A 24000-nucleotide genomic window follows, 5' to 3' on the forward strand; every position below is an offset into this window, starting at 1 on the left:
TACTGAGGAGAGCCTCGAGTGCGTGCATCTTGAGGTTTAGACTTCTGGCGTTGAGCAGCATTACCCTTAGTTTCTTTTTCTTTGTTTTGTCTATGGAGGTGGGTTTGTCTTTTGAGCCTTGCCTAAAAAAGGCACTATGGGGGTGGCAAGAGCCTTAGCCAGTATTCGAAAGCCCAGGGGTGACAGGTGCAAGCCGTCCCTAGCGAAGCAACGTGGCTTGTCGAGCATGTCATCCCAGACTGACAGGCATTGGATCCCCTTTAAATGACACCAATACTTAAGCCAGTTGTTGAAATTGATCATCTTGTCTTCATATTGTGGCATCGTTCTTGGTGAGGGTAAGATGCTACTCAAGGTCAGGGTCATACCGGCCTGGGCTACATGCTCAGAGAGCTCCTCTATGTCTCTTTTCATGTAGTCCAGGGAGGTACGTCTCAGGTCATTCACACCAGCATGGACAATGACAGAGTCATATTTGTACTTGCCTTGGAGTGACCTGAGTGCTTGTGTTATGTGGCGGATCCTAGCGCCCGACAGGCAGCTCACCGTGACCTTCTCCTTGTTCAGCCTGGTGAGCGGGACGTCAGTGTGCCTGACGATAGAGTCACCTATTACGAGTGTATCAAGTGTGTTGTTTAGCCTTAAGGGCTAGCTATATGTTGCACGTTTTTTGTTTTGGGGTAGCGGTTGCTTGGGTATCTGCTTTGGAGGTCTCTGCTGCTTAGGCAGATTTTTATTTAGAGCCTCCGAGTATGTTTTTGTGTGTTTATGTGTTTGGTTTGCTGTCGGAGTAGGTCTATGTGAGGCTGCAGTTGTAGTGAGTGTGGTTTCCTTCTCCTCCTGACTGGTTACGCCAATACTGAGTTGAGAGAGCTTAGCCTCCAGTTTGGCTATATGGTTGCATCTCTCACATGTGCTGGGATTTGTTGGGAGGAGGAGAGGGTTGTCTGTGTACATGAGGCAGTTGTAACATTGCCTCAAGATTCCCAGATTCACCAGCTGGACCGGAGAGGAGATTGACAACTGACCTTTAGACATACTAGAATAGTATTGGGAATTACTTTATAATTGAAAAAAGGGCCAATGGGGAACAAGGTATATATGTATGTGTGTGTATGTGTATATATGTATGTGTATGTATATATATATATATATATATATATGTGTGTGTATATATATATCTATATATGGGTCTACCTGATAACACCGGAATACCAAAGCACCGACAACGAAATAACCGTCACGAGAAAAACGAAAGTTCAAAAACATGAAACTTCACATGCCCGACAATCAAAACAAATACCTTTTCCTTAAAACACACACACAACACAAGCACACCAAACACCTTACAAACCTACAGTAATGCTTACATACACAACTATTTATGCACTATCCTTAACCCAAACCCTAACTGTAAGGTCCGTCACTATTGCACACTTACCTGACCCGCACCCTAACCCTAACGTCCGTCAGTATCACACACTTCATTTACCCGCACCCTGACTATGTCTGTCCCTATCGCATACTTACCTTAACATGTTGGTGTTTTCAGCATTGGGATTTTCAGCTGTCTGTCTTCTCTGTTGTCGATCTTCCGGTGTCCGTGTTCTGTTTGTCTGCGTTTGAACCTTTCGTTTAAATCAGGTAGACCCAGCTATATATATATATATATATATATAAATATATATATATATATATATATATATATATATATATATATATATAGATTAGATGTGTGTGTGTATATATAGATATATATATATATATATATATATATATATATATATATATATTTATGTGTGCTTTTGTGTGCTTGTGTATGTATGTATGTGTGTATATATATATATATATATATATATGTATGTATGCGTGTATATATATATATATATATATATATATATATATATATATATCTAATGTGTATATATATTTATACACGTGTGTGTGTGTGTGTGTGTGTGTGTGTGTGTGTGTGTAATATATATATACATGCAAATGCAGAGGTACCGTACTAAAAAGCAAGTCAGAACCAAGACTGATATACTACAAAAACTTCATAAATCTATACACTATTAAGAAGGCCAAAAAAGATCCTGTTTTACATAGCAATTAAATGGCTATTCCTAACGGACACCCTCAGCTGTGTCTGCTATTGGTCCAAGTTGTCACAACCTACATGTGGATTGGTCCTTTCTTGATCCTGTTTTACATAGCAATTAAAAGGCTCTATTGTTTGTGTGCTATATATTTCTCTAAAGTTTGATATTTTGTTACTCTGAAGAAGTTCAAATCAACAATAAACGGACGAAAGTGCTTAGGAACAGTTCAGTCTCTGGGTGTTATTTTTCCAGTTTTTTGGCCTTCTTAATAGTGTATAGATTTATGAAGTTTTTGTAGTATATCAGTCTTAGTTCTTCCTTGCTTTTTTAGAACGGTAGCTCTGCATTTGTTAATTGTTCCGCCATAGAAGACCAGATGGAAAGCACACCGAGGGATGAGCCAGGCTCTAGTAGCCAACCTCTATTTGACACAGATGAGCACACAGACCAACAGAACTATGATGCTCTGTTAATGGAATATCGAGCCACCATTGACCGAGCAAAAGTTTTACTTCATCGATGCAATGAAATGCAAAGAAACCAAGGGGGATACTCACAGAGCCTATTTACAGGCTCCCATGGCATGGAGGGCTCCATGATAGCCATGAACTCCCCCAATAGACTCCATGCTGCTTCAGGACAGCCCGACACGGTCACGGATACCCAAGGGCTTCTACTCCCCAGCAGACTATCCAATACAGCCACAGCATTCCCAGAAGGCGCCAGCAACCCAAGGGGGCAACAACCGGCCGATGGCAACCAAGGATGCTCCCCTGTACACCCACCGATCAATGGCCCACCACGTGCAGGGAGTCCCGTCCCGCAGGTTCCACAAGGACTACGCATTGAAAATATTCAGCAGTTTCTGCAGCCCCAAAATAACAGCAATCCATTTCTACAACCAACAGGGGCCTTTGTTAGACTGAATGAAGTCCGGGAGAATGCACAACCGATTAACCAGTGCAGGGACCTAATTTTTGAGCTTGAAAGAAAACTCACACTGTTCAAAAACATAGAATATGACATTTATTTTTTGAAGTCATGTGTACACCACCAGATAGTCCCACAGGGACTTAGGTGCTACAGGTTCCCCATTGGGATCACCAGGAACTCGGATATCTTTGTGAACTTGTGCAAACTCTTCAATGATACTGGTCTTGCCACCCTCAATCTCCTGATTAATCACAACCAGACTAGATTGGACAACTTAAGGAATGAACTGCAACTGTTACAAGCTACCGTTCTTGGGCACCATGATTTTGAATCCTTCAGGCACCTTTTTGATAGAATAGTGCCAAAGATCACCAGGCATGTGGCCACACTCATCTTCCGCAAGCAGAGAAAGCTTGATAGGGATCTAGCGCAATACAGACAAAATAGCGCATATCTCTTAAACGGTGAGAGGGTACCAAGGAACGGGTTGTTGCAAACACCTCAAGGATCAGGACAAGGGTCATACTCCACATCAACAGGACAACATCTACCTCCACCACTCCCTCCACAAGCTCCTCCTGGAGTTAATGCACCACCACCGGGTTTCGCTCCTACAGAACCGGGAGCCCCGCCAGCACCACGAATGCAGCCCTACCCTGATGCAATGCATAATCAAGAGGAACAACCTTTTTTATGGCATGGCAACGGGGCGGGAGGCAGGAGAGGAGGGAGGGGGCGCACGAGAGGCAGGGGCAACAGACAATACTGGACAGGAGGACGCATGACCACCAGGAGCATGACCGCGAGGCCATATTAATGGCCAACCCAGCCATAACCGATGCCCAGGTATTCAACCTCACTGACTCTGAACTCTCTTGTGACCAGCTGCATCTCCTGGCAAAAGGTTTTACGTTCATCCCCTCCCAAAGAGCCAGCGTCACCGATGTGATTCTGGACCTACGGCTCTATACGAGGAAACTGAATCTGAAATACCTGTACTCTGATGTTGTGGACACTCTGAGCAGCCAAACTACCAAGCTGAACAGTGCGGATCAACTGAAAGCCCTGAGAAAGAAGAGCCTATACACCCCAGCGCTCTGCAGTAGCCTACAAACCTTTCAAAAAGTATGTGAATTTGAGATACGGAGATTGCTCAATCACCCGAGCCATGACAAATGGTTTAACTTGTCCAGCACGGAGAAACAAGCTTTACATGAATTGAGTAATGACCTGAACTTAAGGGTCATGAAGGCAGATAAAGGCACAGGATTAGTGCTTATGAATCAGGCTGCCTATAAGGAAAAGATTTACCGGATACTCCAGGACGATGAGTTTTACAAGCCAGTGACAATCAATGAGGTGAATGAGAGCCTGAGGTCCATAGACAAGCTGCTGTCTACACTGGAATCCAACAATCTGATCTCCCTGGAAGAACTCATGTTTATGCAGGTACGCTGCCCCAACTTGGGCAGAGCATTCGGCATTCCCAAGATACACAAAAACGTGACAGACCCACCATTCAGACTCATCATCTCCGGCAAAAAAACTAAAACGGAATATATTTCAGAATACCTGGATAGAGTCTTCAACCCGTTGGTACAAGGCTCCCTGTTCTACACACAGGATTCTTGGGACTTCCTCAATGATCTGTACAGCAACAAGGGGAACTTCACAGGCTGTACCCTGGTGACTCTAGACATAGTCTCGCTGTACTCAAATATCCCTCACCTAGAGGGAATCAATGCTGTGGAGCTCTTTTTGCAAAAGTATGTTAAGTACAGTACCACAAGAACGGAAACTTTAATGGGTCTGACGACAGCGGTGCTCAAAAACAACTTTTTCGAGTTTCAGGAAAACACTTTCCAGCAAATCAAGGGAGTCGCCATGGGCTCAAAGATGGCCCCGGCATTTGCGAATCTGGTATTGTGCACGTGGGAAATGGAAACGCTAGTCAAACTAGAAGGGTACAAACATGTCCTACTATATCGGAGATTTATTGACGATATAGTAATTATTTGGAAGGGAACAGTCACTGCGGTCCAGTCCTTCATTACAGATATCTGTGATAGCATTCCCTACCTGCAATTTGAGGTATCAGGATGCGGAGACAGTGTCAACTTCTTAGACACACGGATCACCATCAACGCCACCACCGGTGAACTCGAATCCACGGTGCACAGAAAAGATACCTACAGGAATAACTTCCTTGAGTTTAGCAGCCAGCACCTGTTTTTTATGAAGAAAAATGTCATGAGAGGACAATTCATTTGACTATCTAGGCTGGTGTCCAATGAGGCTATGTTTCACAAAGAATGCCAGTTCCTATCAGAGCTTTTTGTTAACAGGAGTTACCCCGAAAATCTGGTCATCAAAATCAAAAATGAGATTGCAATCCTAAGAACGACCAGGTTCAGACCCATTCTCAAGTATGGATTTACTCCCAAACAAAAATCTGGAGCAGGAGACAGTGGCATAGACAGACTCGGCAGCTACCCAGTCCCCATCAGCAGGGACATGAATGCAATTAAAGGCATTCTTATGGACAACTGGAATATCATCAGAGCTGACAGAGGCCTCAGCAAAACACTAGGCGATAACCCCACGTTCTCCTACAAGAGGACAAGAACTCTGAGGACTATATTTGAAAGAAATGACTATAACCCTCCACCCAGCAGTGAAACACCTCAGATTGGCATGTTTTCGTGTGGGCGATGTGTAGTGTGTCCACACATTCTGACCGGAACCAACTACCGCTTCCCTCATAACAGGATCCTAGTATCCCACAAAAGGCATTTTGACTGCCACGCTGACTTTGTGGTTTACTCGGCAGTCTGTACCGCCTGCGGCAGCTTCTATGTAGGAGGAAAAACAGTCAGGAGTTTGTCTGACAGGGCAAAGGAACACCTTGCTGCCATTAGGAATAAAGACAGCATTAACGCGCTGGGACAACACAGTCAAACCTGCCCTAACTTCAATAAATTCTGTTTCTTTGTCCTAGAGCAAATAGACCAGTTCTTCAGCGATAGCGAGACCTTGCTTGAACTTAAGGAACTGAGGTGGCAAATTTTGCTTAATGCTGAGACTAAACCAGGACTCAACGAGAATGTTAACTTGAAATGTGCGCTCAAATGGAGCAATTGAGGGTAAAACAACTTGCAGAGAGAAGCTAAAATCAGGAAGCCAACGAGCACAGCTACTCCATGTAAATATGTAGGTACATTCCCCTTGCTAACCAGCAATCAGTTTGTTAACCCTGCTCAGTAATTATATTCCTAACAGACACCCTCAGCTGTGTCTGCTACTGGTCCAAGTTGTCAACCTGCATGTGGATTGGTCCTTATTTGATCCTGTTTTACATAGCAATTAAATGGTTATTCCTAACAGACACCCTCAGCTGTGTCTGCTATTGGTCCAAGTTGTCACAACCTACATGTGGATTGGTCCTTTCTTGATCCTGTTTTACATAGCAATTAAAAGGCTCTATTGTTTGTGTGCTATATATTTCTCTAAAGTTTGATATTTTGTTACTCTGAAGAAGTTCGAATCAACAATAAACGGACGAAAGCGCTAAGGAACAGTTCAGTCTCGGGGTGTTATTTTTCCAGTTTTTTGGCCTTCTTAATAGTGTATAGATTTATGAAGTTTTTGTAGTGTGTATGTGTGTGTGTGTGTGTGTGTGTGTGTGTGTGTGTGTGTGTGTGTGTATATATATATATATATATATATATATATATATATATATATATGCAAATCTCTCAAGTTTAAAATCCTGTAGTTGCCTGCTGCTCAATGAGTTGCCAGTTTGCTGCTGGTTATCTTTTAGTATACTGTTAAAACACAGTGTATCACTTTGACCTTTAAGTGGCTCACCCCTACTCATTCCCATCTGGTATAATGGATAGGCTCTTTCCCTGTTGTCTCTGTTTGTGACCTAGTGGATATGGGAATCCTGTGGAGGTATAGTAACTGTCTCATGTTCATTGATGTTGATTTAATTTTAGAACAGACAAAATATGTGAGAGAGGTAAATACAAAATGTCATTGGAAGCAAAGCTCTCTCATGCACATGCAAAAAAAACATCTCAGCTTGTCAGTGTTACACCCAAAACACTCCCTGCCAACACCAAGGAACGAAGCCATAGACCCACTACATGGTGAAGTACTCGCATGTGATCTATCCATAACTCCAAGACTTCTTAAAAGCATCTCTCAGTGGACCTGCACACACTCAAAAAAATAGCACCTCACACAACACATAAGTCTGAAAATCATAGTGGGATATCAGTAGGTCTTCCAATGGAATCTCCAGTGACTAGAATGTTAGGTTGTGTGGTGTGTTGCCTTTATAGGCTGGAAGTGGGACTAAACAAGGAGATGATCACAATGAGCTGTCTGGAGCCAGGATCCACCAGATCACACATGCACGTAGGTCTTCAAACCACAAGTACCAGTATGATAGGTTAGTCCATGTGGGGGTATTACCTAAAGATGTACCTAACTGGATGACTATATGAAGAGATATGATGATGCTGTCCGAATGTGTGACCCAGGCAGGTATGAATCTAGCTTTGGGTCGCATATTACCTTCAGCAATTATGATGCCACAATACCAGCAGAAATGGTTTACTTTTAACATTTGTCTTTGTTTCTGGTGTCACAACAGGAAGATCCAGTATTTGTCAGCTTGGGAAGACGTAATCAACAACCATGATGTTTTGCCAGAGATGGTTTGCACTTGTCCACCACTTGGCTTCCAGATACTGGCAAAAACTTTACCTATCCCCATAGTGCTTTTTTCGGGCCATACAAAGTTGTTAAATCCTCCAGCATAACAAAAATTACTCCTGAACACCTAAAGGTACTGTTGTTTGATGTTAGGAGTTTTAAAAAAATTGCCTTCCGTGAAGAACATTGTTTGTATGGGCAGTCTTGGAAACATTGTTCAGAACTATGGAGAGCACCCAAGCTATCAAAGGTTACAATGCTTTTTGTACATTTTGATCTCCTTCAGCTCAAGATAAAACAAAGGGAGGATGTGTTTCATTGTTTGTAAAGGACAAGTACACTGCTAGACTGGTCCAACAACGTGACTTGCTTGTGCTGCTTCATGCCCAGCAAACCATAGGTAAGAACCCCTGTCATATCCTTTACAGGTATAGATCCCCTAACATGGAGTCTGGAAAGCCACACCTACCTAACTCTACTAGATTCAGCATTCCGCTCATAGGTGTTTGGACTTCGTTAATGCAAACACCCTGGAGCAACTAGTTAGCTGCCCAACTAGCGGTACAAATATCCTAGACCTTGTACTCATGAACATGGGAGAATGCTGCTCCCTCCCATGAATTTAATTCCTACCTGGTAAGATCTGACCACAAAATGATTATCTTTAGTTTTAAAACTAACATCGAACTCCCATAAAATGCCAAACCTGTTAAGAACTTTGCTATGGCCAATTACCTTAGTGAGTTTATTAAACTTCTAAGCTCATCTGAATCCATATGACACTGAGGCCTACTCTGTGCTGTTCACAAAAGCTCTGTACAGCCACATCCATAGCTGCGGGAGTGAAATCTGTGATTACTGTGAAAAATAAACCACCATGGTGGACCCCTAGCATAAATAGGCCATTCAACAAAAGGAAAAAAAATCCTCTCCAAAGTCAGGAAGGAACAGACAAAACAATGCAAAAACACTTCCCCAGTCTAAACAGGCAAATTATAGAGCTGGTCAAATCTGCCAAAGCAAACTGAGGCAAAGATACCCTGCCGGGTGAATGATAACCATAACACTTTTTTTTGTTGTGTTCGTAACGTGAGGGGAAGTGCTCAGCAGTGTGTTGAGTTGATAATGAATGGCAACACCTACACCCAGCCTGAAACTATAGCAAACCTCCTGGCTGACAAGTTGAGTTCAAACTTCCTTCCCCAGTCGCCACCTTCTGCACCCAAAGAAATACCCGCAACCATTCCCCTACTGGTCATTATGAGGGAACATGTCCTTACTGTGCTCATTACAGGCAAAAACACAGCCCCCATAGGTCCTGACAAGAATCCAGGATGCCTCGTAAATAGATTGAAACAGGATCTGTCAGGGCCACTAGAAACCCTGTTCAACCACCACCTCCGGATGGGCTTTGTCTCAGAAGAATGGAGGACTGTAACAGTCCACCCCTATGCACAAGGGGGCCCATCAACTGCCCAGGGAACTACAGACCCATAAGCTTGATCAATCTTAGCTGCAAGGCCATGGAGAGAATTATTATTGATCTGATCAATGACAACATTAGGAAATAACCAAACACTGGACCAGGCCCAAATTGGCTTGTTCAAAGGGAGGCCTTGCCTGCTGCTCAGTCTGGTGTACTTCTTCGAGAAAGTTGCCAGGGCCATAGATGAGGGTAAAATGGTATATACTGCTTATATAAACCCGACCAAAGCTTTTGACATGTCTCCCTACTTGGAGATTGTAGATAAACGTACTGCATTAGGCAAAAACTCCTACATCATTAGGTGGATAGCAAACTAGCTCACTGACAAGGACACATGTTATCCATATAGGTGAATCCACTTCCAGTAAGAAACCTGTTACTAGTAGTGTCCCACAGGGCTCAGTGTTTGGACTCCTCCTGTTTGTCTTTCACTTCAGAGAAGTATATACCAATATTGGGGACATCTGGCTCACCATGTTTGCCAGTGAATGTAAACTGGGAGCAATCATCAAATCCACAAACAATGTTGACATCCCACAAACAGACCTAAAAATGACAAACGACTGGTGCCAAAATCATGGTCTGAGACTAAATACTAAAACAAATGTGTTATCATACTCTTTGGTAAATCAAATATCCCTGCAAATTATAATATTGCTAGCACACCCCTAATAGTAGATTGAGTGGTGGGGGACCGAAAAACACTGATAGTAACTTAAACAGTGACCACCAGGTTGCAATGGTAGTGAGGAAGTCCTTCTTTGTGGCTCATCTTTTATAAGTAAAGGCAAGGCATCAAGGTCAAAGAAAGTAATAGTGTTATTATACTTGGCCCTGATCAGGCCCGTGATCAAGTACGGAGCTCCCTTCTACAGGTACCTAATGAGGTACTTATGCCAATTGGAATGACCTTAGAGGTTTCTTGTTATATTAAAAAATTACAAATTTTAAGGCACATGTTTTGTGCGAACCGATTGAAGGCCCCCATCCCTTTACTCCATCTTATATCATTTATTGAGAAGTGACTTACACCTGACCTACAAAGCATTGTTTGATCCAACCCTGATAAAAATGTTGCATGTTCGCAAGAAAAATTATATGGGCGGATTACGTGTGCTATGGACCCTGAACCTTATTAGTGACTCTTAACTGAACTTGCTGAAGAAACAGGTTTGTATCCCTAAAGCTATGTCATCTGTTGAATAAACTTCCCATCTTTGTAAAACAAATCCTATCCCTCGCAGTTTTCAAAACGAATTTGGATGTATGGATGGGGAGCTGTAAATTCACTTCCGGGGTTCTGCCCATGTCCCTTATGGACACAGGCAGTCTGTAAAATGACTTTGGTCTCCAACTATCTCATCCCATATCTAGGGAATTGAGATATAACATTGTCATATCTTGGATCTTATTGGCTAGGCTTGTAAAGGTTCTTGTGCCATTAGCCTGGTAATCACATATGAACCTATGACTTATGTGCTTTGCTTTACATTGAGCAACTTCATGTGGTGGTCTTTATTATCATTGTGGCATTTAATTTGTTTGGAACATTGTAGATGGCACAGGTGCATTCATTCCTAGCATTTGTAGAAGAGTATTGTGCTTTAATTATAGTATACTATGTCTGTATCGAACAGGAGTTCAGTGTTGTCTATCTAAGTTCTAAAGCTGTGTTGATGTTCATCGTGCATACAGCTGCAGTCATAACAGACGGGTTATCCTGCCCTCAGGCGGGTCCTCGGTCGGTCGAATTCCAAAGTCTAGGTCCGGCGTCGGTTGTCGTCGCTTCTTCCCTGACGTCAGTGCGGCAGGGGTATAAAAGAACCATCCGACGCCATTTTCCCCAGTCTTTCTTGCCGCGCGGTGCGGGGGGCGCACATGTCAGATCAGTGCATTCAGGACAAATGGTCCCAAAAGGAAAAGCACCTACACATCAATCAAAAGGAAATGCTAGCAGTACAAAATGCTATTATGGCCTTCAAAGACCTACTGCATCCAGGCCAGCTGTTGATAAGGACAGACAACACCACAGTGATGTGGTACATAAACAAACCGGGAGGAACTCATTCATACCCCCTGTGCAGACTAGCCATGTCCCTTTGAAACACTGCTCTGGAATTGCAAATCCAACTTCAAGCACAATTCCTGCCAGGGAAGGAAAACACGCTGACAGACAACCTAAGCAGAAATATGACACATCCTCACGAATGGAGGTTGCATCCTCAAGTTTTCGCAAAGATAATTCAGGCATGGGGACGGCCAGACATTGATCTCTTTGCTACCCACAAAAATTACCAACTGAAAAAATTTTGCTCAAGGACCTATCATCCACAGGCCTGGAAAGTGGATGCACTTTCCTTCAATTGGACAACATTGACAGTCTATGCCTTTCCACCTCTTCCTCTGCTGCCCAAAGTTCTATTAAAAGCCAGAGCAGAGAGGCCAAAGATTCTCATTGCTCCAGACTGGCCAAGACAACACTGATATCCACTCCTGAAGAGCTTGACGCATTCCCCACCATGGATCCTGCCTCTAGTGCCTCTTCTGTTGACCCAGCACAGTTCAACTGAAAACCCTCAATCTAGCCGCATGGAGGATCCCAGGATTTCCCAACAGACTCTTCTCTCCCAGGAGGTGCAGGATATCATCTTGGAGGCCAGAAGACCTTCTACTAGAAAAGCCTACTCTGCCAAATGGAAACGGTTTTGTGCTTGGAATCAGAAAAAGGGCCAGAATCCTTGGGTACTAAATTTACCTCAAATATTACAGTACCTAGCTGAGATGTTAAACAGTGGACTTTCCTTCTCCTCCATCAAGATCCATGCTTCAGCCATTTCTGTACACTACAACACTGATCATCCTTTATTCTCTCATCCTCTCTTAAGACAGTTCCTCAGAGGGGCTAAGAATATAAAACCCCCAAGAAATCCACCAGTACCTGCTTGGGACCTCAACTTCATTTTAGAAAAACTGACCCTGCCTCCATTTGAGCCAGCTGCTTCAACAGAACTGCAATATCTGTCATGGAAAACAGCCTTCCTTCTGGCTATCACCTCAGCACGCAGGGCTTCGGAACTACAAGCCCTCATGGCTGTGCAACCCTTCATCATTTTCCATCAGGACAGAGTTTCCTTACGAACCAACCCTTCCTCTATGCCAAAGGTAGTATCCAGTGTAGCCTTGGATCAGACTATTCACTTACCTACCTTTTATCCTAACCCACAAAACAAAGGGGAAAGACTACTACATTCCTTGGACATTCACAGACAACTTTGTTATTATTTGGACAGAACAAAGCCATTCAGAAAATCAGAGCAACTCTTTGTGTCCTATGCTACAGGTGCTCAAGGAAAGGCTATTTCCAAACAGACCATCTCAAAATGGATAGCCCACTGCATACGCTTTTGTTACTCATTTCATGGAAAAACTGCACCTACAAGCATCAGATCTCACTCCACAAGGGCCACAGCTACCTCTGCAGCTTTCCTCAGGGGGGGTTCCTACCAAGGATATTTTGGAAGCAGCTACTTGGAGTTCTGTGCACACTTTCTCCGAACACTATCACCTTCCACTATACTCTAAATCTAGAGCGGGCTTTGCCACAGCAGTCTTGCAGGGCATCCTTGCACCTCCTAGTTCCACTTAGTGCCTGCCACCCCTTTTTAGCTTTGGGATTCAACCCATCTGTTATGACTGCAGCTGTATGCACGATGAACATAGTACAGTTTTGTACCTACCATAAATGTAGATGCTCGAGTGCTAATACAGCTGCAGTCCAGGTTTCCCTCCCTACTTCCCCACTTGGGACAGTTCTTATGACAAACACCTCCTCATACAACCTGATTGGGGTATTCTTTTATGGTGTATTTGCTGGCACAGTACTGGTTTTTGATTATATTGCATTGCATTATTACATAAGTTTATGTTTTGCCTTCCTTCTGGGGGCACCTGACATCTGGGGCAAGAAAAACTGAAGAAAATGGTGTCGGCTGGTTCTTTTATACTCCTGCCGCACTGACGTCAGGGAAGAAGCGACGACAACCGACGCCGGACCTAGACTTTGGAATTCGGCCGACCGAGGACCCGCCTGACAGCAGGATAACCCGTCTGTTATGACTGCAGCTGTATTAGCACTCTAACATCTACATTTATGGTAGGTACATAACTGTACTTTTTGCATGTTAGGAACTGTTTTAGACTTCATGATTTCATGTATACTTCAAAGGGAGTTGAGAAGGTGAGGCAACTTTTCACATGTTGCTTTTTACTGGTTACATCTCCCGACATCAAACTAGATGCACAGAAATTTGGTGTTTTCTTTTTCTTTGTATTTCTCTGAGCAAGATGATTGCCTGTGCATACATAATTTGAAATTGGGAGGTTGGCATAATTAAGGTGTTTACGTTACAGACACAAGGTGAAGGGTTTGATTCTCATGTGAGGTAATTGGCTGGGCTTAAAATGGGCCACAAGGGCAGTTAGCCTAGTAGTAACCTATGAAACCTATAAAAAGTCAAAAGGCCAGGTATAGAGCTTCTTCATACCACAAACCATTTTATTAGTTTTTAAAATGAAATGTTGGAAGATTGTCACTGTTTACTGCTTAAACAAAAACTGCTAAGCTGTCTGTTACCTTTTTTTCAGATGTCCTACTACTTGTTTACCATGTCATCTGCTCTGTTACTTTAAGCTGGTTTTCCCAATGACTGTGTGTTAACCAATCAAATGTTCATTAGTATTGCACAGTTTCAAAGCTATGACGTTAAGACTGGTAAAAATGGGTCTTAAAGAATTGTCTTGCTTTGTTTACCATGAAAGTCCAACTGGGCACAAGGCCCATTTTCATTTGAGGCCCAGTGAGAGAATTTCCATAAAATTTAGTTTGAGTAATATCTTCTTCTATCACATGCTTACGTTCTAAGCAGGTACTAACGTATTCTTTTCTTTTGGATTGCCGTATTTTTGACTTTTCTCTAGATGTTCGTGTTTCACTGTTGCAGTCATTACACTTGGGTTATCCTGCTGGCAGGCTACCTGCAGTCGGCCAGAATTCCAAAGTCTCGGTCTGGTGTCGGTTGTGTCGCCTCTTCTATGACATCAGTGCGCCAGGGGTATAAAAGATGCAGCCAACGCCATTTTCTTCAGTCTTTCTTGCCGCGCGGTGCCCAAAGCAAAAGCAGTGAAGTTCGCAAGTGCCAGTCGGCTGACTCCTGAGATTTTCGAAATCGAATTTCAGAACCCAAGTCTTCAATAAAGCTAAGTACCCCGTTGGGGAAACTTTTTCTTGCTCCAGACCGATGTCAGTAAAAGTTAACAATTGTATTTCTTGTGGGAAGCAAATACCTCATAAGGACTTTCATTCTTACTGCATTCCTTGCCTAAGCCCTGACCATGACGTTACTAGTTGTCGGTTTTGTGCTAGATTCAGCAAACGCACTATTAAGCGTCGGTTTGATTTTGCTTTTCATTACTTTGGCCGAAGGTTTAACTATATAATGCTGTCGGAACAACCGATGACCGGAATTCATAGAAAACGCAAAGACAAGGAAAAGGACAGGCATCCGAGGTCCAAAACCGACGACGAAGCCTCTTCTAGGCCAGTCGCCGGTTCTCAGTGAGGTGCTTTCGCAGCCCCTGACACCCACTACCTCAGAGCCACAGGCCGTACCAGACTCCCACGTGGAGACACCTAGGCCTCTGGAAACTCAAGGTATTGGGCATGCGGAAACTATTCCCTCAGATGGGTCCAGAGCTGCTGAGCAGGCATCTGCTTCTGAGGGTGTTTTCAAACCTTCACAGCTTACTATTAAGTCCACTACAGCAGCCAAGGCAAAGTCAAAACACCATTAAAGACAAGGAAACAAGTACAGCATTCTCCTGGACAATCATCCATGCCAAAGAAACAGATGCTTAAAATGGCCGAAGACCTAATTACTTTGATCGGGGGCTCCCATCACGCTCCTGATAAAAGGCCTAGGCAAGGCACTGACTTTGACTATTACCCCCTGCTCCATTCAAGCCAGACAGGTACTACAGGGTCCCTGACTCTCATAAAGTTCTTTATAAAAACCCTGCTGCTGACCTAGAAACAATTTCTCAGGGTCCCAAAGGGGTTAAGGCTTCCACTGCAAAAAATCCTGTCCCCTCTGATAGGGATTCTAGAGCTCTGGATAGATGGGGGAAAAAAAGTGTATACTTCTGCTACTTTAGCTGTAAGGACTTTAAACTGCCAGTTTCACATGCTTAAATATCAACAGTACCTCATGTCTTTGTTAAAACAGAAAATGGTTACAAACTCGGAATGTCATGACTATAAGGAAATGCAGGATTTATTGCATGCAGCTGAACAAGTGGAAAGCATACTCTGCAATGTGGTTTTGATTCATTAGAGGCTTCTTGTAGAGCCGCAGTTACAGGCTCTGTCATTCGAAGGCATGCTTGGTTGAAATAACAAAGTTTACCTGAACATGTTAAAGTAAAATTATTGGATGCTCCACTACAGCATGATACTTTGTTTGCTGTTAAGGCAGAAGAGGTGTTAAGGATAAAGCAAAATCAATGCAGGCAGTAAAGGATTTCTTACAGGTTCAACCACCTAGGTTTATCAGAAACTGGCCTTCAAAAAATTGGTCCTTTCCGGTGTCAGACAGGCCACAAAGAGGCAGATACAGACGGCCAAGAGGCAGATCTCAGCCCCAAGGCTCATACAGACCTAAACAATGGAGTGCTTCAGCCCCCAAAGCAGGAGAAGACAAATCACAGCCTTATAGGAAACAGTCCCAATGACTTCCCCCTACAAATGCCAGGCTCTTACCAGCACCTTTAGGGGGAAAGCTGGCACTTTTTTCACAAAATTGGCACATGATCACCCAGGACAAATGGGTATTAAATATTGTTTCTCAGGGTTACAGGTTCTGCTTTCACACCCTTCCAAAATCAAAAGGTTTGCCGGACCTGCCACAAAACCAATGGGCAGAGGCACAAAAACAAATTTCTGCTCTCATGGACATGAGAGCTATTCAAAGAGTACCACAACAAGAACAGGAACAAGGATTTTACTCAAGACTTTTCCTGGTACCCAAAAAGGACAAAGCCTGGAGACCAATACTGGACCTGTCAATCCTAAATACTTTCCTGGATGTTCCAAAATTCAAAATGTTAACACTGCATCAACTTCTACCCATGCTGGGCAAGAAGGCTTGGCTAGTTACTTTGGACCTCAAGAAGGCATACCTGAATGTCCCAATCAGACAATCTTGCAGAAGATACCTCAGATTCATAGCTGGCTCAATGCATTACCAATTTTCTGCACTGCCCTTTGGCTTATCTACTGCGCCCAGGGTCTTCACAAAATGCCTGGCACCAGTAATTGCATTTTGCAGACAAAAAGGAATTCAAATATATCCCTATTTGGACGACTGCCTTATTCAAGCAGAGAGCAAGGACATTCTACTAAAGCATCTGGCGTTTGTAAAAAGATTACTAATTTGCTTAGGGTACACAGTAAACGAAAAGAAATCAAAACTAGTGCCCTCTCAAGAGATAATATTCCTGGGTGCAAGCTTAAATATAACTGCCCAGATGGCTTATCTCACGCCAGACAAGCAAAAGCAACTGATTCATTACTTTCAAATGATGGCAACCAAGACCCAGCTCCCTGCAAGAAAAATTCTGCAGGCCGTGGGCTTCATGGCATCCTGCATTCTACTAATACCATATGCAAGACTGCATATGAGGAAATTATAATGGTATCTAAAGCGTGTTTGGACTCAACATTGCCACAGCCAGGAAACAATAATAACTCTAATTCCCTGCCTGCAACAGGAGGTTCGATGGTGGGCACGGGCCTGTCACCAGAACAAGGGACAATCTTTTACCTTACCCACAGCCAGGCAGACAATAACAACCGATGCATCGGACTGTGCCTGGGGGGCAAACATTGCAGGAAAATGTATTCAGGGCACGTGGCCCAAGGAACAAATGCATCTTCACATCAATCAAAAAGAGATCCTAGCTGTACAGAATGCCCTGACAGCCTTCAAGGATCTACTTCATCCAGGACAACTATTACTAAAGACGGATAACACCACAGTAATGTGGTACATAAACAAGCAAGGGGGCACACATTCCTACCCCCTCTGCAGACAAGCCATGACTTTGTGGAACACAGCACTGACCTATCAGGTACATCTGCAGGCAACAATTCCTGCCAGGAATGAAAAATACACTGGCAGACGAACTAAGCAGAAATCTCAGTGATCCTCATGAATGGAAACTAAATCCACAGGTCTTCAGCATGATAACAAGGAAATGGGGATGCTCAGACATAGATCTTTTTGCCTCCCCTCACAACTGCCAACTACAGAGTTTCAACTTATCACTCACAAGCACGGAAAGTGGATGCTCTATCATTCAGCTGGAAAGCCTTGACAGTTTATGCCTTTCCTCAACTGCCTCTTCTTCCCAAGGTGCTCCTAAAGTCAGATGAGAGAAGCCAAAAATGATCCTGATTGCCCCAGACTGGCCACGCCAGCACTGATACCCAATCCTAAAGAGCTTGTCTCAAGACCCAACCTGGCCTTTACCTCAAATTCCTCATCTTCTGACTCAACAAAACAATCAGATTCTGCACAGTCAACACAGAACCTTAAATCTGGCAGCATGGCAGATATTTTAGCCACTCAGACCACACCTCTCTCTAAAGCTGTTATGGATGTCATTTTAGAAGCCAGGAGGCCCAGCACTAGGAAATCTTATGCAGAAAAATGGAAGAGATTCTGTGCTTGGAACCAGGCACAAGGATTTGAACCACTTGTTCCAAATATACCTCAGATTTTACAATATCTAACTGAGATTCTGGACAAAGGCCTAGCCTTCTCATCAATAAAGATCCATGCCTCTGCCATTTCAGCTCATTACAATACGGAACCTCCTATTTTCTCTCATGCACTACTAAGACAGTTTCTCAGAGGGGCAAAAAACATAAGACCCCCAAGGAGACCGCCAACACCTACTTGGGAACTCAACTTTGTTTTAGAAAAACTCACACTGCCTCCTTTTGAGCCAGCCAATACAGCTGATATAAAATTCTTATCATGGAAGACTGCTCTGCTCCTAGCAATAACCTCAGCAAGAAGAGTCTGAGTTACAGGCATTAATGGCAGTGGAACCTTTCATCATTTTTCATTAGGACAGGGTCTCTCTAAGGTCAAACCCAACATTTATGCCAAAGGTAGTATCCAGTGTGGCTCTCAACCAAACCATTCATTTGCCAACATTCTATCCAAATCCCCAGAATAAAGGGGAGAGACTTCTGCATACTTTGGACATACACAGACAGCTACGATTCAACTTGGACAAAACAAAAGCTTTCAGAAAAACTGAGCAACTGTTTGTAGCTTATGCTGCAGACTATTTCAAAATGGATAGGACACTGCATTCGCTTCTGCTACTCACAACATGGCAAGTCAGTGCCTAAGGGCATTAGGCCACATTCTACCAGAGCAGCAGCCACTTCAGCAACCTTCCTTAGAGGAGTACCAACCAAAGACATTTTAGAGGCTGCAACCTGGAGTTCAGTGCACACTTTCACTCTCTACTCTAAATCCAGAGCAGGCTTTGCCACTGCAGTTCTACAGGGCCTGGTAGGCTCTCCTAATCCTATTTAGGCCCAGCCACCCAACCTCAGCTTTGGTATTCAACCCAAGTGTAATGACTGCAACAGTGAAACACAATGAACATAGTACAGTTGTGTGTACCTACCATAAATGTAGATGTTAGAGTGTATTCACTGTTGCAGTCCAGGTTACCCACCCACCATCCCCCTTTTCTTTGCTGGGACTTTTCTGTACTTCTCACTTCTATACAACCTATGTGGTGTATTTGCTTGTAGATGAAGGAAATGTTTATTTTACTATATGCTTGTTTTTTGGGCATAATTTTTTTCAGCCTACCTATTTGGGGGCACCTGACATCTGGGGCAAGAAAAACTGAAGAAAATGGCGTCTGTTGCATCTTTTCTACCCCTGGCGCACTGACGTCAGGGAAGAGGTGACACAACCAACGCCGAACCTAGACTTTGGAATTCTGGCCGACTGCGGGTAGCCTGCCAGCAGGATAACCCATGTGTAATGACTGCAACAGTGAATACACTCTAACATCTACATTTATGGTAGTTACACAACTGTGCTTTTGTGCTCATGTCCAAAGTACAAGTGCAGATTTTAACGTGTTTTTTAATAAGCTTGTCTAAGTTCTGAGTTCAACTTCTGACTGTCATTAAAATGGTTTCTGACAGAGTTGTGATGTTTTGACTTTCATAACTGTCTAACCATTACAACGCCTTATTATTTCTGATCTGTGTTCATAATTTTTTAACTTGCTTAATTTTCAATTTTCTGTTTATCTTGCTGTTGACTTCAAATGCTGCTTGACAGAAGTAATTTTTGGATCTTTTTGGGCCATTTGTAACAAAAGAACTAAACCTAGGTACCTTTGTGCACTGCTGAACAATGTCCAATGCAGGTTGCAAACTTCTACATTCAGTACATCTTTATTAAATTATCACTTATGACACTGGCAATCGTACATTAATGAAAACAAACCATATTGACATAATCTTAGTTGCAAGCATTATACAACACAAACCATAGTGACATAATTTTAGTTGTAAACATTATACATTGCTTTATCTACGCAATCATTTTCTGTCAAACATTACATGGCTCATTTAAATCCTGCCACCTTTTAAATTTCATTCTTCCCCTGTATGCAACCTTCCCACAATTGCCTATGTGATTTGCTCCTACCCTTTTTTTAAAGATCCTAATTCTAGTTGTTTTATCCATTAACTGTATTCACTATTTCTAGTATAGTTGGTTTAGACTTTATTTCCATTTTCTGGTAATTGCTTTTTTGGCAACTACCATAATTAGACTCAGCAAGGACTTACTATGTCTTAGCAATTCCGATTTTATATCATAGTTCAAAAAAATAATTTCCTTAGATACACCAATTTGCTCACCCAGTATCTCTGATACAGTAGTCTGCAGGGAGTCTTTAAAGTCTGCCCACTCGTTACACTCCCAGAAAATGTTATGTCATTCTTCCCCATCACACCCCCAACATTTGTTGTCTACATGGAGAAAAATTCTCTAGAGTCTCCTTGGGGTATAAAAATACCCATGTAAATATTTCCAAGCAAAAAGTACTAAATTTTCTAGATTTTGTTGTATATTTGGAAGACATACACATGTCCCCATTGTTTCTTTGTGAATTGCATATCCAATCTCTTATCCCAACCCTTTCTATTCTCCTCAGCCTGTTATAGTTATCATGCAGTTTTTTTATGCTCCACTAATTCCTTTTTTTGACAGCAGCTACTATTCTAGAGTCTACTAAAAACTCTGCCAGTGTTGGGCTTTCATTTAGGATCCTCCTATTTCTTTCTCTTTGCCTGTACTCTGTCAGTCCTTGATAGAGAAGGCAATGTCTAACCTGTAGTCCACATAAATTCTTGGCATCTTCCCATTCAGTTACCTTTCCCTCTCTAGTTTATTTGCACCCAGTACCTTGGTTCCTTTGCCAGTTTTCTTCAGTAAATTCCAACCTCCTCTTGGCTATTGTCTGTATCCCCTAGTTCTCCTTAAAGGCCTGCATCCAATATACCAGTCTCTTCTTGTTTCTTGAACTTCCTCCTGTTTCGGCATCATCCCTTTCCACTTAGAATTGTAGGTTTCTGCTTGTGCTATGTATAAGAGCCTTAAATGTGTAGCTTTGAAATACCCCTTCAAATCAGGTAATCCCAGTCTGCCTTGTTCTATTGGAAGCAAAACATCCCTAATCTTTGTATGAGTAAAGGGACTAAAAACATTTTAATTGATTGTATTTTACTAAACGTATCTATATAACAGAGCTTCCAATTTCTCAGTTTTTGTATATATATAATATATATATATATATATATATATATATATATATATATATATATGTATGTGTGTATATATATATATATATATATATGTGTGTGTGTGTGTGTGCGTGTGTGTAATATATATGTATATGTGTGTGTACATAATATATTTTTTTAAGTCTCTTCCCACATATCCTTTGGAATAATTTTTAATCATAGTCTTAAGTACTTCATTTTTTCATGTCCCCATGAATATGGATATTGCTGAACCAGTTTGTGTGTGGGTACATAATTTATGGCTATTGCATTTTGTATTAGCTTTATTAATTGTTTCCCACAAATATGTGAAACTCTCCCCTGGATTCTCAAAAGCTTGCACAGCGTGCAAGATCGGTGCAGGAGCTCAAGCATGCAATATGTCCACCGTGTGATCCAGGAACAGCCTGCAGGGGTGTGCACGAGCGCTCCTGCACTAATCTTGAAATGACGAAGCCCTTGTATGCAAATCACCCTATTTGCAGGAGAAATCCATGCAGATGAGGTGAATTTGTGATCCGGGAAGCTTGCGACCGTCCGTGCAGGACTAGTGCAGTCAGCAGAAATGTACTTGGTTAGTAACAGAGTACATGTCTGCAAAATCCAAAACGGAGCTATGACAGCCCCAAATAAATGCTGCATATCATGTAGTAAGCATGCCAATGGCCAAGTATAAGGCCATTGGCATTGCAAATAGTACAAACCTTAAAAAAATCAACTTTTAATTCTTATTAGCCAATCTCAGCTGTTTAAGAGTAAGGCAGTGGCACACAAACGGGATCGGGGGGGGGGTAAATAACAAAACAAATCTAAATTAAGCATTCTAACTAAAATCAGTATTCTGCTGTGCAAGTCAATGGGAGGCAGAAGACAACCTGGCCAGTGAATAGTGATTGCTAAGGGGGGAGACTCAGTGTGAGACATGTAACAATGCATTAGCAGGCAATCCCATGCAAATGAGGGGAAGGATAGTGAATCCCAGTTTTCCCCAGGATGTGAGGCAGGTCCCAACAGTGTAAGAGTATGAATAGCTGGGTGCAAGCCTAGGAGGTAGGTGACATCATGGGGGTGTGTGTCAGGCATACTGTAAGCGGATTGGAGTCCTGTGGCCCAGGGTTGCTCCTAGCTTAGCCCAGCCAAGCTAGGGGGTGTGTCTAAACCTGCCTAGCAGTCTTTACAAAGCCTAAGCAGGTGCGCGCGCTGCGCACTGAGTCATACAGGAAGAAAAAAGAGATTAAACCAGGAAATAGCAGCAGTGTGCACATTTGAGCACTCTGTTTGCGCGGCGCGCACATGGGCTTAAACAGGAAGGCAGTGGGAAGGGAAAACAGCAGAATGAAGGTAATCAAGGAGTACTAGCTTAGCTGGCAGATGAAATTTATCAGAACCAGCCATTTACACAGGCAGCAGACCATCCCAGCCCAGAGCACTACTATAAACTATGCAAACACCTACCACTCTGGTTTTTCCCACACTCTACACCACCGGTGTAAACAAGGGGGGAACTTTTAACACTCACAACTGCAAAATGTTAGGGGTTGCAATAGCTACCATACAACAACTTGTGGAAGAGGCTGAGGGTGGTGAGGATGTGAATGCTGCCGAGCAACCCACAGTGAGGAGACTGAGAAGAGTGTACAGACCCAGGGTAACCTACCAAGGGCTACATGAGCTGGAGATAGTGGAGCACTATAGGGTGGACAGGGACCTCCTACAACAAATGGTTGAGCTGTCCCAGCCACGCCTCACACACAGAACTAACGGAGAGGAACCCATCCCAATGGATTCAAAGGTATGTGTAGGCCTAAGAATACTAGCTACAGGTACCTTCCAAAGGCCAACTGGGGATATGATGGGGAACTCACAGGTGTCAGCATCCAGGGTACTCCACCAGTTCGTGGATGCCATGTCAGCACATGTCGGTGAGCATGTATATTTCCCCAACACCCGTGAGGGGTTGGCCAGCAATATGCAACTGTTCCATCAAATAGCAGATTACCCTGAGGTAGTGGGTGCTATAGACTGGACACACATGCGCATCAAAGCACTACCTAGTGAGCGGGGTGGGGTCTACATCAACCACAAGGGCTTCCCCTCCATCAACTGCCAGGTTGTGTGTGACGCTCAGGGCATAATAATGAACATGTGTGCTGGCTGCCCTGGAAGGTATCACGATTCCCACATCTGGCATCTGAAGTAGCTGTACCAGAGATTTGCCAGTGGGGACATCCCACACGGTCACCTAGTGGGGGATGCTGGATACGCACTGGAGCCGTGGCTGATGACACCCATCAGAAATGCACACACAGCCGAACAAGAACTCCATAATGAGGCACACGTACAAACAAGAATCATAATAGAGCGTGTGTTTGGGATGCTCAAGTCACTGTTCAGGTGCCTGGACACATCTGGTGGAGCCTTGCAGTACTCACCAGCTACATGTATCCAAATTGGCCTTGTATGTGCCATGCTACACAATATGATCGTGCTGTCCCAGCTGCAGCAGGAACAGCACGGGCCACGGCCACATAGCCCCCCACCATTGCCAAGGCCTACACGGGCACAGAGTGACTCTGAGGAGGAACAACCTGAGCCTGCCCCAGTAGGCAGGAGGAGGCTTGCCCAGTATGCCCTGGCCTTGGCAAAGAAGCAACGTATAGCACATACACTGACACGGGAGGAACCCAGGGAATAACACCTCTCCTTGACTCTCACATACAGTAAAAGGGATGCCAAACATGGCACTACCTGTGCCTAACCATGTGCAGGGAGTGTACTGTATGCATCCGGCATAGGCAGCCCTACAGCAC

The 24000-nt window shown here is 43.3% G+C and overlaps 1 protein-coding gene and 1 non-coding gene across 2 annotated transcripts in view; both read left to right on the top strand.

The window, feature by feature from the left end:
- The window catches only part of SMAD4 (SMAD family member 4), a 2088766-nt gene that overhangs the window by 67346 nt on the left and 1997420 nt on the right, over nt 1–24000 (top strand). The gene's annotated exons all lie outside the window — the stretch shown is intronic.
- Nucleotides 13467–13553, top strand: LOC122817550. Its single transcript, XR_006367293.1, has one exon. It is a non-coding gene; the product is annotated as a small nucleolar RNA SNORA47 (small nucleolar RNA).

This window comes from Protopterus annectens, chromosome 1.part1, assembly GCF_019279795.1.
Source record: "Protopterus annectens isolate FY-2018-M chromosome 1.part1, PAN1.0, whole genome shotgun sequence".
NCBI classification, from domain to species: Eukaryota; Metazoa; Chordata; order Ceratodontiformes; family Protopteridae; genus Protopterus; species Protopterus annectens.